General features: G+C 42.3%; 1 non-coding gene across 1 annotated transcript; it reads right to left on the minus strand.

The window, feature by feature from the left end:
- Positions 1 to 14,264: 14,264 nt before the first annotated feature.
- Positions 14,265 to 14,370, minus strand: LOC145593218 (small nucleolar RNA R71). The gene has a single exon (XR_014102591.1). It is a non-coding gene; the product is annotated as a small nucleolar RNA R71 (small nucleolar RNA).
- Positions 14,371 to 14,768: the final 398 nt, after the last annotated feature.

Here is a 14,768-nt window from a genome sequence, read left to right on the forward strand (position 1 = left end):
TCTCCATGGTGTCTGATTCAAGAGTGGGCCAAAAGTAACCCTGTCGCCTGGTCCTGACAGCCAGGGATCTGCCGCCTATGTGAGAAGCGTAGTATCCCGCATGCAGCTCTTTGAGAACTTCCTTCCCCTTTTCTAGTGTAACACATTTCAAAAGAGGTTTTAAGAAACCCGCCTTGAAGAGTTCTCCGTTTCTTATCTCGAAGTTTGCTGCTCGCTTCTTCAGGACAGTCGCAGCGTGCCGTCTTGAAGATATGCCCGGATGTCATCCATCCAGGTAGAGCTTCAGTCAAGTAGTCTAATGGACTCTTCTTCAATTATACTTCGTTTTGCCAGTTTTGATAGTGCATCCGCCTGATTGTTTTCTGATCTGGGCACTTGACTCAGATGAAATTCTTCAAGTGTCCCAACTTCAGCCTTGACCGCCTAAAGATATTTGATCATTGCCGGATGGGTGGCTTCATAGTCACCATGGTATTGGCTTACGACCAACTGTGAATCAGAGCAGGCATCAATTTTCGTTGCCCCTGTTGCCTTACACATGCGGATGCCGGCTAGCAGGGCTACATATTCTTCCTCGTTGTTTGAGGCCTAGAACTTGAACGGTAGTGCATACTCATATTTGTCCCCTTCAGGAGACTTATAGATTATAACTACACCACACCCGTTCATAGTAGAGCTCCCGTCTACATACACTTTCCAAACCTGATCAGAATTGTCCGGAGCAACCGGCCTTGTCATTTCGACAATGAAGTCGGAAAACGCCTGACCCTTCACTGCCTTTCTCGGTTCGTAAGTGATTTCAAGACTTTGCATTTCAATAGCCCACTTGAGCATTCTACCTGATGACTCTAATGTTGTCATTGGCCGCTTGAGAGGTTGGTGTATGTAGATCACCACCGGATGTGCCAAGAAGTAAGGTCTCAACTTCTTAATAGCCATGTAAAGGGAGAGACCAAATTTATCAACCATGGGGTACCATAGTTCAGCGTTTCGAGTACATGGCTAATGAAATAGACCAAGAGCTGAATGTCGTCTCTCTCAGCAAGGAGAAAGGCACTGAGGGCATAATCTGAGACGGCTAAATACATGTTAAACGTCTCTTTGGGCAGAGGGCTAACAAGCCTTGGCAAAGAGTGTAAGTGTTCTTTCAATTTTTGAAAGGCCGCCTCAACATCATTTCCCCATTCAAACCTTGAGTTCTTCCTGATTGCTTGGAAGAAATAGAGACACTTGTCACCTAACCGGCTGAGAAATCTTCCTAGTGCCGCCAGGCAACCGGTGAGCTTCTGAACTTCCTTGACATTGCGGGGTGACTTTATGTCAATTACCGCCTGTACCATTTCGGGGTTAGCCTCTATCGTCCTTTGATCAATCAGGAATCCGAGACACTTCCTAGACTCAACATGAAAGACACATTTCTTGGGATTTAACATGACCTTATGCCGCCTGAGTGTGGTGAAGGTTTCTCGGAGATCAGCAAGGTGAGCCATCCGTAGCTTAGATTTGACTATCATGTCATCAATGTACGCCTCTACATTCTTCCCAATCTGATTAATGAAGACAGTATTAATCATTCGTTGGAATGTAGCAGGAGCATTCTTCAAGCCAAATAGCATCACAATATAACAGAATAACCCTGATCAGTGACGAAGGCCGTCTTCTCTTGATCTTTTTTCCACAGGGGTGTTTGATGGAAACCTGAGTAGGCATCCATAAAACACATCAAGGCATGCCCGGCTATAGAGTTGACCAGACTGTCGGTCTTTTGAAGCGGGTAACTGTCCTTTGGACATGCCTTGTTCAAGTCAGTGTAATCTACACACATGCACCAGGTACCTTTCGGCTTCTTTACAAGCACAACTTTTGTAACCCAGTTAGGGAAGTTACATGGCCGAATAAACCCAACGTGTAACAACTTTTTGACCTCGGCAGCTGCCACCTGACTTCTCTCCTTGTCGTGATTTCTTTTCTTTTGCCGGATAGGCTTCTTTTTAGGATCCACGACGAGCTTGTGGATAGCGAGATCTAGGCTGATGCCTTGCATCTCTTCCACTTTAAAGGAAAAAATGTCTTGAATTCTTTCAGCACCCAACCTTTGAAGGGCATTCGTCCCCACCTTAATAGTATCCTCTAGACGGCTGTCATCCAGAGGAATATCAATGTGATCACCAGCCGGCTGGGGACGGAGTTCATATGAGCGTTCCCCGGTCAGTGATTGTTATTTCTTCTCTTTTTTTACCTCCACCAGCTGATCAGCTTTTCTTTTCTTTCATGCTGCTAGTGAGGCTAGGTCAGAGCCCGTCGTCAAGGTATATTGGCTCCTTCACATGACCGGCTGTAGTAGGCGTTGGTTTGACGTTTGAGAGGTAGCACTCCCTTCCGTCTTTTGATCCCCGTTCAGGGAGCCAACAAAGCCATCATCCTTTTCATATTATAACAACATGAGAGATGGGATGATGACGGCCTTGTACTCGTTCAGAGTGGGATGGCCCAGAATAATGTTATAGGTGGTCATCTCTTTAACAACAAAAAACCGGACAATCATATGCCGCCCTTTTCCCTGCTGCCCAAGCCGGATGGGGAGTGCACGACCCCTCCCCCGAAACGAACAAGAGGGTGGGAGACGTCAAGCAGATTGTCCAGCTTGTAATTCAGCTTGGACAGATAATTCTAGCTGATGAGGTTAGAGGAGCTACCAGTGTCTAAACGGATCCGACCAACCAGCTGGTTAGCGACCTTACATTCAATGACGACCGGGTCGTCATACGGTCAGCGGACTTTTCCCCAATCCTTCTCAGTGATGAGGACGTCAGGGAAAGTACCACTAGCAGACGCCTGTCAATCATCAACATAATGGATCATCTTCTTTAGAAGATCCTTGGTTCCCCGGATGGTCGGGCCACCACTTGCAAATCCGCCTGCTATGGTGTAGACCGACTCCTTGCTAGTGTCCGAGGTACAAGCAGGGTGGACAGTCTTGGACAACTATCCCGAATTCGCCTTGACAGTCGTTTTGCACTTCAAGACATAAGATCTCAGCACCCCCTTGTTAGCCATATGGTCCAATGTTTGCTTGAGGCTATAGTAGTCGTTGGTGTCATGGTCGACTTCCTCATGGAAGTGACAGTATTTATTTTTCTTCCATGACTTGACGGAACTCTTCATTGGATTCGGCTTCTCAATGGTCAGTCAGTCCTTTATCTCAATGAGGATGGAGTAGCAGACTTTATTAAAGTCGTACCTCGAAACGTACGGTTTGAATTCTTTCTTTTTCTTTTTGGACAGGTGATCAGGCTCATCAACCGCCCAGCCTTCTTTTCTCTTTTTTCTCTCTTTAGCTTTCTAAGCCGGCTGAAAAGACCGACTCTCTTTCTGTTTGTCAGACTTCTTGGAGTCTGACTGATGGCTGGACGAGCAGAGGTCGGTAGCATGAATAAAGATCTCCGCCTCTATCAACTCCTCTTTGAGGGTGAAGACCCTATTCTGGACGAGGTCAAACTTAAATGTTGACCCATCCTTCAAACCCTTGAAGAAGTCTGTATAAGCTACCTCGTCAAATAGCCCTTGTATCTGGACTCTCACCAGATTGAACCGCCTAACGTAGAAGCGGAGTCCTTCTCTCTCTCTCCCTGTCGTATGGTGCTTAAGTCGAGACTTGTTTTCTTGGCACGGATGTTCTTCGAGAATTTGGAGGTAAACAGGAAGGCAAGCCTCCTGAAGCTATTAATGTATCCGGCTGGAAGGTTGCCAAACCATTGTTGGGCTATGCCCTTCAAGGTAGCCGGGAAGCATCGGCACCATATAGCATCCTCCAACCCCTACATGTGCATAAGGTTGGTGTAGGCCATGAGGTGGTCCTCAGGGTTGGTGGTACCATCATAGGCACCAACCAACACATTCTTAACCTTGGCCGGATGTGCCACCTCGGTTATTTCCTTGGTGAACGCAGAAGTTTGTTCACCTAGTCTGAGCAAACGGAGTTGCCAGTCTAGGGGCTGGACATTTTGTTCCGCCTGAAGAGGGCCGGCTTCATAAATGGTGAAACATAATTCCCGTATGGCGTCTGAGGCACATACGGGAATGTCCCAATCATCTGAGGGCCAGTATGGACTGACTTGCCGCTTGTGTGGCTCTCATGCAAGGATGGAGAATTCCTTGCGGATGTCTTTTTGAAGTTGTTTGGAAAGCTCGATATAAAGGCTTACTCAAACAGATGCTAGCTCCGGTTATGCTCGATGAGGTGTCGAGTATCGGAGAAGGTTTTCTTGCTGCCATCCGGCTGAACAGCTAGGATGACCTTCCTTTTGCCCGTCTGGGGCAGAAGGATCTTGATCCAGTCAATGGCAAGCGTAGTCTTCTTATTTGGATGTGGAGTAGGCTGCAAGTCTCTCACTGACTTTCTCCTCTCATCTTAAGGAGTCTTCTTGGCCGATTAGCCCTTGCTAGGGCAAGCCGTCCTTTTATTGATCAGGTCCTTGATTTCACCCTTGAAACTTGTCATGAATTTCATGAGTTCATCTCGGGTTATTGGAGCCTGACCCCCTACCGCCTAGGTGTTACCAAGCAGTGATCCAGCAGTCTTGTTGTTACCAGCTTCATTGTTAGGTCATTCCAGCTTACCTCTGGAACGGATGTGCTTAGTGAGGAGAGATCCATCAAGGCCCACTCGGGTTTCGACTTCACAATCATTGTCTGTATCATGGTCTGAATAGACCACGCCATCGGCTCCAGACCGATTGGTTCAGGTGGGCGTACAGACTTTTGAACCATCTTAGAGGTACTCTCCCCACAGACAGCGCCAAATGCTTTGGGTGTTTTTATCCCTTGGGAGAGTTATGTCACCAAGACTGGTCCGGCGCGATCTATACCTGTAAAAAACGGAGATTTCGGGTGGTTAGAGCTCCGCCTCCGACGATCAAGTTAGAACAAGTTCGAAGAATGTAAAGAGTGCGGAAGAGTAAAGTGAGATCTTCTCGGATTCCGAGATCAAGTGTTTTCTTTGATGAGAGAGAATGTAGGGTAGTGTAATAAATGAAGGTGTTTTCTGACCTAATAGGCTGCACTGCTTTGCGCTTTCTCGGGAATTTGGCCTTGAAGGCTGCAATTCTAACTGATATCTGAGGCTGACACGTGTTAGCTGGTGAGTGGCCCATGTTGGACCTATCTAGGCTTGACACGTTTCCCTCTCTGATTGGGCCACGTGTTTAGGGTAATTTTACCCTAAACAACTCCCAAAACGCAGACAGCTCTGCGTTGTCACGAAAGTAGAGCTCGTATAACTGTCTGATGTCGTTGTTGCATGAGCCGTGGCAATAAACTCGGTTGTTGGTCTCGACGAACGCGCTCCGAGATGTGATGGACAGGCGAAAAGTACAAAGTATGCCCGTCCCACTCAGAAAATTCACCAAGACTGGGGGATGTCCCTTCACCTGCGTCGACGGGCTCGTCCTCTTTGTGAGCCCCACGAGAGCGTGAGCCGGAACCTCGACGTCGAGCCATACTAGTTATGTTGAACACATAAGAACGGTAAATTAAAGATTTATAGTATCTAGAGTTCACCTAGCTACATGATACTATGTTCGTAAAAAAAAAGAGTACGTAGTACTAAAACAGAGCATAATTTTGATTCAAGCAATAACGAGATTTTTGAACAATCAAACAATTTCTCACAATACTATGGCAAGTATTGTGACAAATTAAGCACAAAAATAAAGCAAAAACATGTAGAACGAGACACATTATGCTCCAAACTCAAGGTGTTCAACAATGGCAAATCATTCATTTCTTCACCAAATCAAGCTAAACAAGTTTCAAAACACTCCCAAGGTAAATACAAGCATAAACAAGCAATTTTATGGCAAGAAATTAAACGAACAAAGCTAAACAAGCAAGTTAATTTTTTGGATTTTCCGAAAATTAGCAAAGAACATGCACAAAATTCTTCCAAATCGAGAGAAGTTGGAGCAAAACTTACATAGATCAACAAACTAAAGATGAAGAGCGTCGATTAGCAACAAATTTGAATGAATTTGGTTGAGAAACGAGCAAGAATGAGCGAAAGGAAGTTTTGAATGAATTCTCGAGCGAAATGAATAACTCACGATGAAATGAAGAAGAAATAACTTAAATCCGGAAAAACGCGACCTTATTGCGACGCAATAGCGCTGTCGCAACACGATATGCCCGACGCATCGCGATGGCACGTTGAGGCATGCATTGGCTCTCCTTTCTTCAACGATGCAATTCCTGGGCCTCATTAAAAGCTTATGTGGACATTAATCAGCATTTTGGGGTCATTGGTACGCCATTAGCCCTTTCAAAGAAATTAACATGATTAATAGTCAGCTCGATTACAATCGTGATTAGTGATCGGCCTGACGACGATCATCTCACTTAACTTAAGTGCCTAAACATTGGCTCATTACAAAATACAAGGCACCGAGGTATTGGTTCACAAGCACTAAAGTACCGGCTCATTCCAAAATACGCTGATGTACTGGCGAAGCAAATTACACCGATGTATTAGGAAAGCACGCATTCCGTAAAACGAAGCTACAACAAATTGAGGATCACAAGTCAACGAGGTCTTCGACGACTTTCACTAGGATGTGAAAATTGTCAATCAAATTGGTCGAGTCAAGGCACAAACGAGATTTTGAAGATAGCTACAAGCAGCGGTCTTCGACGATGCCCCGAAGCACAAAGGAGATTGTCTATAGCGGCGTGGCACTATCGTGGCTAGGAATAGCCAAAAAACTGAAGATGTCGAAGTAGGGTCACCTTTGAGGATGTTCCCTAGGATGTGGAAGATTGTCACAACAAATGAAGATAGCGAGGCACATTTACCTTCAAGATGGCGTTCACGAGGCACTGTGGAAGTCGTCACAACAAAATGTAACAAATCAGTTACTTCAGTGACGTGTGCTCGACGGTGAAACTTACATTCTGAATCATTCTCCGTCCCTATTGCTACTATGACTTTTGTTTTTGAAACTTACGTTTCTCTAAACTCAGTCAAAGTGGAGGCTTATATAGACACCTGATTGTGTCTCCCCAAAAACCAAACCCAGTGATGAGTACTTTTCACGTCATTGAATATCGAACGAGGTGAAATTTTGAAGAGTCTCGTGAATTCTTCTGTTCTCTAAAATGTTTTAATAAAAATAATTCATTTCTGTTTTTGAAAATCATTCATTTCAACATCCAATCCATTATAGTTTGGTCCATGATATGGGTCCAACAATTGTGGAGTTGGATGGGATTTGAAAATACATTTCCAACGATATACTATAACCCCAATTCCAAGTTATAACAAGGAAGTTAAGGCCAAAATACTAAATTGGATCCTAAATGTGGAGGGTCCGTTAATTTAATTGTGTTCCTAAAGTCATTAGGATTTATCCTAATCTTTTAGAATCTTCTAGAAGGTTATTTTGAGTTCTAATGGGATTAAGATTAATAAATATAATTATATTTGGTTTTGAAAAGATAAAGAATTCTAATTGGAATATAACAAGTATTTTAAAAGATTAAATCCTATTTAATTAAGATAAGTACAGACTCCAAGTAACCTAATTTGATTAAGAGAAGGACTCCGTACGAAAATTTCATCATAAGGCAACCATCGCGCCGCGATGGCCTTATCTCCACGCGAAGGAGCTATCGTATAGCGATAGTCCTGTCCCACCGCAATGGAGCCAGTTTTACTCCGAGTCTGATTCTGACTCTTTTCTATCGTTTACGATCGTTTTCCACTATAAATAGGGTTGTTTTCCCCCGTTTTCAATCTCCCACAATCATTAAAAATCATCTTCTCTTTCTCTCTTTAAGCTAGAAGCTTATTCTTTCTTTCTCTCTCTCTTTCTAAGCCTTTCTACACCTTTTTACAAAATACACCATTCCTCATGCACGATATTTGAATACACCTAACCGAGCTCAAAGTTGCCTTAGACCTCAACAAGAAAGGTTGATAGTTCTGAGGGTTTTGTCTCAAATGTAATTTCAATTATTGTTTTTATTGTTTGATTTAATATTTTCCTTGAATTTACTAACGCGGGTATTTTTTTGATAAAAAGAGGTGTGAGGCTTCAAAGTGAGTAATTTCATTGCTCTATTCCTTTAGAAATCATGTTTAGATTGTTTTATTAATTCCTAATATCATGCTTAGTATGCTTTTATTGATTTCTAGTGTCATGTTAGGAATAAAGCTTTGTTTTTATTGTTTAGTGACATGCTAGGGTTTGTTATTAATCATGTTAGTATCATGTCTAGGATCTTGCTAATATTATGCTTTGATGAGATTGAGATTGTTATGATGATGATTTGTTGTTTCAATATTCTTATGTTGCTTGATATTATTATTGTTATTGCTTGATCACGTCCTTTATTGCAGGTTTAAACGGAATTTGTACTTGAAATCACGCTTAATAAGATAATTAATAGTTTGAATTAGGCTAATATGATTTTAATTCAAGTGATCTCCAATAATAGATTTGTTTGTACATTAATAATCAACCAACATAGATCAAACAAGTTTAGGATTAATATATTGATTGTATGTTAATTAAAAGCGCACATGAGTATGAGAAGAACAAAGTAGATGCCTATTTAGGGAAGGTTCAATCTCTTTTAGGTTGGATTTGTACCTTCATCCCCAAAATCCAGTCATGGTTCAGGACCACTGTGGAGTTAGCGATCTCTGTGATCGTGAATGGTTTACAAGTTCCTGAAACTTGTTGGCGACTCTTTTGCTCTAGCTTCCTTCCCTTTACACGCCACCATGCTTAAGTGTATGATCACAGTGTGTTGGGGTTTGGTGAGTCCGACTTACCGCGGAAACAAACCCAAAACCAAGACCGCACTCGCAATACATAAAACCATAAACATAATTAACTTAATGACAAGATTAAGATAATAATTATACCTTTGACGCATGCTTCGCCCAACCTCGAGGGGCTCTTACTTCGAAAGCTAGCCTCGAAAATACGACGACCTCCAACGAAAGTCCACCCACAACTCGAACACCGACTAGGTCCAATGCCTTAGATTTAGCAAGGCTCGACTGAAACCCGAGTAATTGAGTTCAAAGGTTTTCACAATGGTGATGCATTTTTCAACTCTTGAGTTCAAAGGTTTTCACTACTAGTGATGCCTTTTTCAACTCATACTCAAGTGATTTTTCCAATACCCCAACTTGGGTATTTATAGGGAAAATCATGAGTGTGAAAAGCTCTCCCATCAATGTGGGAGAATTTGATTTTCCCATTTTATTTTAAAGATAAAATAAAATTAATAATCAAACTAGTAATAAATCAACAAGTGGCAAACTCATATGAGAGGTTAGGTGAGGACCATTAGGAGGGGGGGCCAAACTTGCTCCCCACTCCCTCTCCCAAAACCGACCAACACAACACCTCACTACCCCTCTCACCTTGCGCCACATGGCACCCACACTTGGGCATCAAGGCACCCAAGGTGGGCTACCTTGCGCTGTCGTCCATGCTTCGGCCAGCAAGCCATGCATTGCTTGCGGGCTGCTAGGCCGAGGCCTAGCTTGCTAGGCAGCACGCAATGGTCCAGCCATGGTGCTCCTAGCTGCTGCGGGCTGGCGCGCCTAGCGTGCTAGCTGCGTCATGGATGCAAGCCAATGCACGCACAAGGCAGCGCCCAGCAATGCAATGCTAGCATTGGTGCGCTAGCATGCATCAGCCAGCCTAGGCTCGGCTTGGTGCACTTGTCAGCCACCATGCTAAGCCATATGCCCCTAGCACACGGTTTGCTTGGGGCATTTCGATGCTAGGGGTATTTTGGTCTTTGTTAATTTATTATTATTTTCACGTCTCGTCTTTTATTATTTTCGACTCGACTTTCGTCGCTCGGTTCCGACGCTCCAAGCTCGAATTTCCGACGTCTAAATATTAATTACTCGGTCGACTTATTTATTAATTCCTAATTAATTCATCGCTTCGGCTCGTTAGTTTCTTGGGTGTGACCCGAAGGGTTCAGTCAAGATTAAGCTGTAATATTAATTATGCATTAATATTACTGATCGGAAGTGGCCTCCACCCAGCCATTCCGATCACTTGACCTCACTGAAAAATTAGCTTTCTAATAATTCTGAAACCCTTATCGGAATAATACACTTGTTCAAAGGACACTATTCCTTTCACAGTGGCGCTCGAGTGTGGGATGCTTGAAATATTCCCTACAAGTACATAATTAGGGGGAGCTTATTTTTATAATCATAATTTTTTGTCCGTTAGTGGGATCTTTGGGTTACTTTTCCTATATAAAAGAATACTAGTTGCGTAGGAGAGCAGGTAAGATCATATTTTATGTTCTTTAATTTTTAGTTTTAGACCTTTTAGTTTTGTTTTGTTTTGTTTTTCGTTAAACTTATTTTGGTTAAATTTGGTAGCTTAGAATATTAAGAAGAGTTGAATTTGTTTCTTTTGTTTTGTGTTGCTTCCGTTTTCCATGAGATTTTCTTGATTACTGTATAATTTTACTTTTGTTTATTAAGAGGTTTCTCAGTGCGGCAGGCCACATGGTGCGGCAAGGGTTACTTGTAGGGTGTTACTGGTTTTGTCAGGGGTTACTTGTTGGTGTTACTTGTATTTTGGGTTACTTGTATGAGTTACTTATAGGTGTTACTTGTATTTTGGGGTTACTTATATGAGTTACTTGTAGGTGTTACTTGTATTCTGAGTAACCCTTACAAGTAACCCCAGACCAAACCCCCATACCAAACAAGTAACACCCTACAAGTAACCCCTGATCAAAACCGGTAATACCCTACAAGTAACCCCAAAATACAAGTAACACCCTGACCAAAACCTGTAACACCCTACAAGTAACCCCAAAATACAAGTAACACCTACAAGTAACACCCTATAAGTAACCCATGTGATGAGCATCATGTATGGCGCTCAATAGAATAGTTTTTAGTTCCTTTTTCTATGATTTCTTGCTTCATTTTCAATTAATTTCCTAACTTTCTTTGATTTTCCGTCTTAATAACTCATTTTTGTTTTTTCGATTACTTTTATGAGTTTTTCATTATTTTAGTTCTTAATTTGTGATTTTAGTTTAGTTTCATTTCATTTTGTTTTCTCCCTTATTTTTACTTGAATTTTTATGGGTGAAGTTTCAAAGTTTAAGCTGCCGCGCTCTCACGATTGCGCTCTCATTGATTTTAGATCATGAACACGCAATTATGTGAAGATCAAGGGCTGCCCTCCTCACGGACATCATCACGAGAGCGTCGTCGATAGGGATGCACGAGAGCGCTAGGAGCGAGACTTCACACAAGGGGCTACGAGCTAGCAAGAGGAGTCGTGCGCGCCGCAAGAGTGCAGTAGGGATGTGCGCGCACAGTCCCCCCTGCGCGTGCGCGCAGACCCCTATGTGCGCGCACACCACCGCCCTCCGTCCCCTTATGTTCGTTTGACATTTTATACCCCTTGACTTTTTCTTTTTTGGGGGGATGACATTTTTGCTTGTACTTGAGACATATTTCCATATTTAGTAGAGAGAGAAAGTAGAGAGAGAAACTCTGGATTACTTGATTTGTACTTCAAATTTCATCATTAAGCTTGGATTTCATCATTAATCAATGAAAATTAGTGAGAATTTCTTCCCTTAAATTTACTTTTTGCATGATCTTTCCTTTAATTCTTGAATGTCGGATTTTATTGTTGATCTTTGGTTTGAGAATTTGTTTGATTTGATTGATTTTCTTTTTGATTAAGCTTGAAATGATGATATTTGTGATTCAGTTTGCTTTGTTTTTCAATTTCATTATGTTTTGTGTGTAGATTAGTAGCTAGGGAGAAGGGGAAGCATGTTTGATTGATGATCTTTGCTAGTTGATGCTTGTTGGTTGATTGAATTGTTGCAATTAAATTGGTTGACATAGTTGTGCATGTGATTAATTTGATTAGGAGTGATCAACCTAGATAATAAATCTAGATTGCATAGCAAATTTTAATGACATGAACCCTTGATTTGAAAATAGCTTTAATTGGTTGAATTTGATTGTGAATTTCCTTGTTAGTCATTCATAGTGAACCCTAGCTTGAATTATAGGAAATAGCTCTTGAATTCCATTAATTGCAACTATTGTTTGTCCTTTGCAACGTTTGAATCAATTGAGTTCTTCATTGATTGGCACGATCATTGAGCTTGCATGGGGAACCTTAATCCCTAGTGTTTATCATATTGAATTTCATGATTGTTTAGTTGATTGAAACCTTAGTTGCATCTCAATTAACCTCTCATTCTTCGAAGTAGCTTGACCATAGGCTATATCATTCTCCCCCTCATTCCTCGTGGTTCGACTCGGACTTGACCTATACTAGGAATAAGTTTGATTTTCTTAATTGTTTGATTGGTGGTGCTTTAGATTTCAACGACCTAGATTACCACACATCAAAATGGCGCCGTTGCGGGGGAATGACATTGGTGCTTTGCTATAGTTGTTGAGTCTACTTCATTTTATTTGAAAAAAAAAAACAAAAAAAAACAAAAAGATTTTTCTCTTTTTGGCTACATTTGTAGCCGTGCTACTAATTGTTTCTTTTGAGATTGTATGCGTAGAGCACATGGTCATTCTCTAGTGCCACTTGATCTAGGAAATTAAGAGGACAATTACAAGTATAAGAGTTGCTAGACGTTCTTTGAGTTCTAGCCCTCCAAGTGAAGAAGAACCAAAACAAGAAGAACAAGCAAGGATGGGAGAAAATCCAAGAGTGGCGTTGAAGGAATTGGGGATTCCGGGTGCATATAGGTTTGAAAGTGGGATTGTGTTGGATTTCGGTGAGTCCAACCAACCGTGGAAAGAAACCCAACCCAAAACCAAACTCACAAGAATTATAACCATAAAGCATAATTAACATAAACACAATACTAAGTAAGAGACTAATAACTTTGTAGCGTGCTTCGCTCACTAAATTGAGCTCTTACTTCGAAAGCTCTTAACCCTGCTCACACGAGGACCTCCAACGAAGTCCACCCGCAACGCGAGTACCAAAATTGGTCTACTGCCTTGGAGTTAGCAAGGCCCGACCTAAACCCGAGTAATATATTGTGTTCAAAGGTTTTCACATTGTGATGCCTTTTTCAACATTTACTTCAGTGCTTTTCCCAATACCCCAAGTTGGGTATTTGTAGGGAAATGCAAGAGTGAGAAATGCTCACCCATCAATGTAGGAGATTTGATTTTTCCATTTTATTTTAAATCTAAAATAAAATTAATAATCAAGCTACTAATAAATCAACAAGTGTCAAGCTCACATGAGAGGTTAGGTGAGGACCATTTGGAGAAAGGGGGGACCAAACTTGCTCCCCACTCCCTCTCCCAAAACCGGCCAACACACACACCCAACCCCCATTTAGCTTGCGCCACGTGACAACCCCACTTGGGCATCAAGGCACCCTAAGCGGGCTGCCATGGCTACTGCCACCCTCGGGCAGCAGGCCCAGCACTTGCCTGCGGGCTGCTGCTAGCAAGCCGCGCATCAAGTGCGGGCTGCTAGCCGTAGCTTAGCCATGCCCCTAGCACTCGGTTTTCCGATGCTAGGGTATTTTGGTAATTATGTTGATTTATTAGTTATTTTCTCGTCTCGTCTTTTTATCATTTTTTACTCGACTTCCGATGCTCGGTTTCGACGCTCCAAGCTCGAATTTCCGACGTCTAAATATTAATTACTCGGGCGACTCGTTAATTTCCTCCGAATTAATTCGTCGCTTCGGTTCGTTAGTTGCTCGGGTGTGACCCGAAGGGTTCAATCAAGATTAAGCTGTAATATTAATTATACATTAATATTACTGATCGGAAGCGGCCTCCACCTAGGCATTCCAATCACTTGACCTCACTGAATAATTAGCTTTCTAATAATTCTGAACCCTCTATTGGAATAATACACTTGTTCAAAGGACACCATTCCTTTCAGATTGCTCCACCTACAACACCGGCGAATGACTTTGAAATAAGGCCGGCAATGATCACTTTGATAGAGAGGCGACAATTTAGCGAGGCTAAACATGAAAGCCCGCTAAACCATCTCAAAGAGTTCGAAAAATATTACAACACTATCAAAATGAATGGAATTTCCCAAGAGTTCATCCGCCTCAAGCTTTTTCCCTTTTCTCTCATAGGGTGTGCCTTGGAATGGTTAGACAAGTCAAACAAAATTCTCTAAGGACATGGGACAAAGTGACCAAGGAATTTCTATCCCCTTTTTATCCACAAAAGAAAATGGCGGAGGCTAGAGCTTTGATTCAAGGTTTCAAGCAAAATCCTAATAAAAGCCTCTATGAAGCATGGGAGAGATACAAGGAGTATCAAAAAGAGTGTCCTCACCACGGGATTCCTACCTACCAAATTATTCAAATCTTCTATGGTGGCCTAAGTCTTCAAGGGAAATCTTGTTTTCAAGGAGGAGCCGGAGGTCCCATTATGAATAGAACGGAGGAGGAAGTGGTAGACATCTTTGAAGACGTAGTGAGGTACTATAGAGATTGGCAAGATGGTGAAAGGGAACCAACTAGCAAGAGTAGCTCTTCGGTGTACTCGGTTGATCATCTTAAAGCCATAAAAACAACTTGTCCTCACAAATAAAAAACTTGGGGAAGGAAATGTCCGCTATCATGGAAAAGTTGGAAAGTGCTACCTCCCAAGTTTCGAATCTTCCCTCCTAATCTAAGGGGAGAGATATGTCTTCTAACTCTCAACCTCCTCCCTCTTCTAGTAACATGCCTAGTGGTTG

The sequence above is a fragment of the Chenopodium album genome, chromosome 18, assembly GCF_948465745.1.
Source record: "Chenopodium album chromosome 18, dcCheAlbu1.1, whole genome shotgun sequence".
NCBI lineage: Eukaryota > Viridiplantae > Streptophyta > Magnoliopsida > Caryophyllales > Amaranthaceae > Chenopodium > Chenopodium album.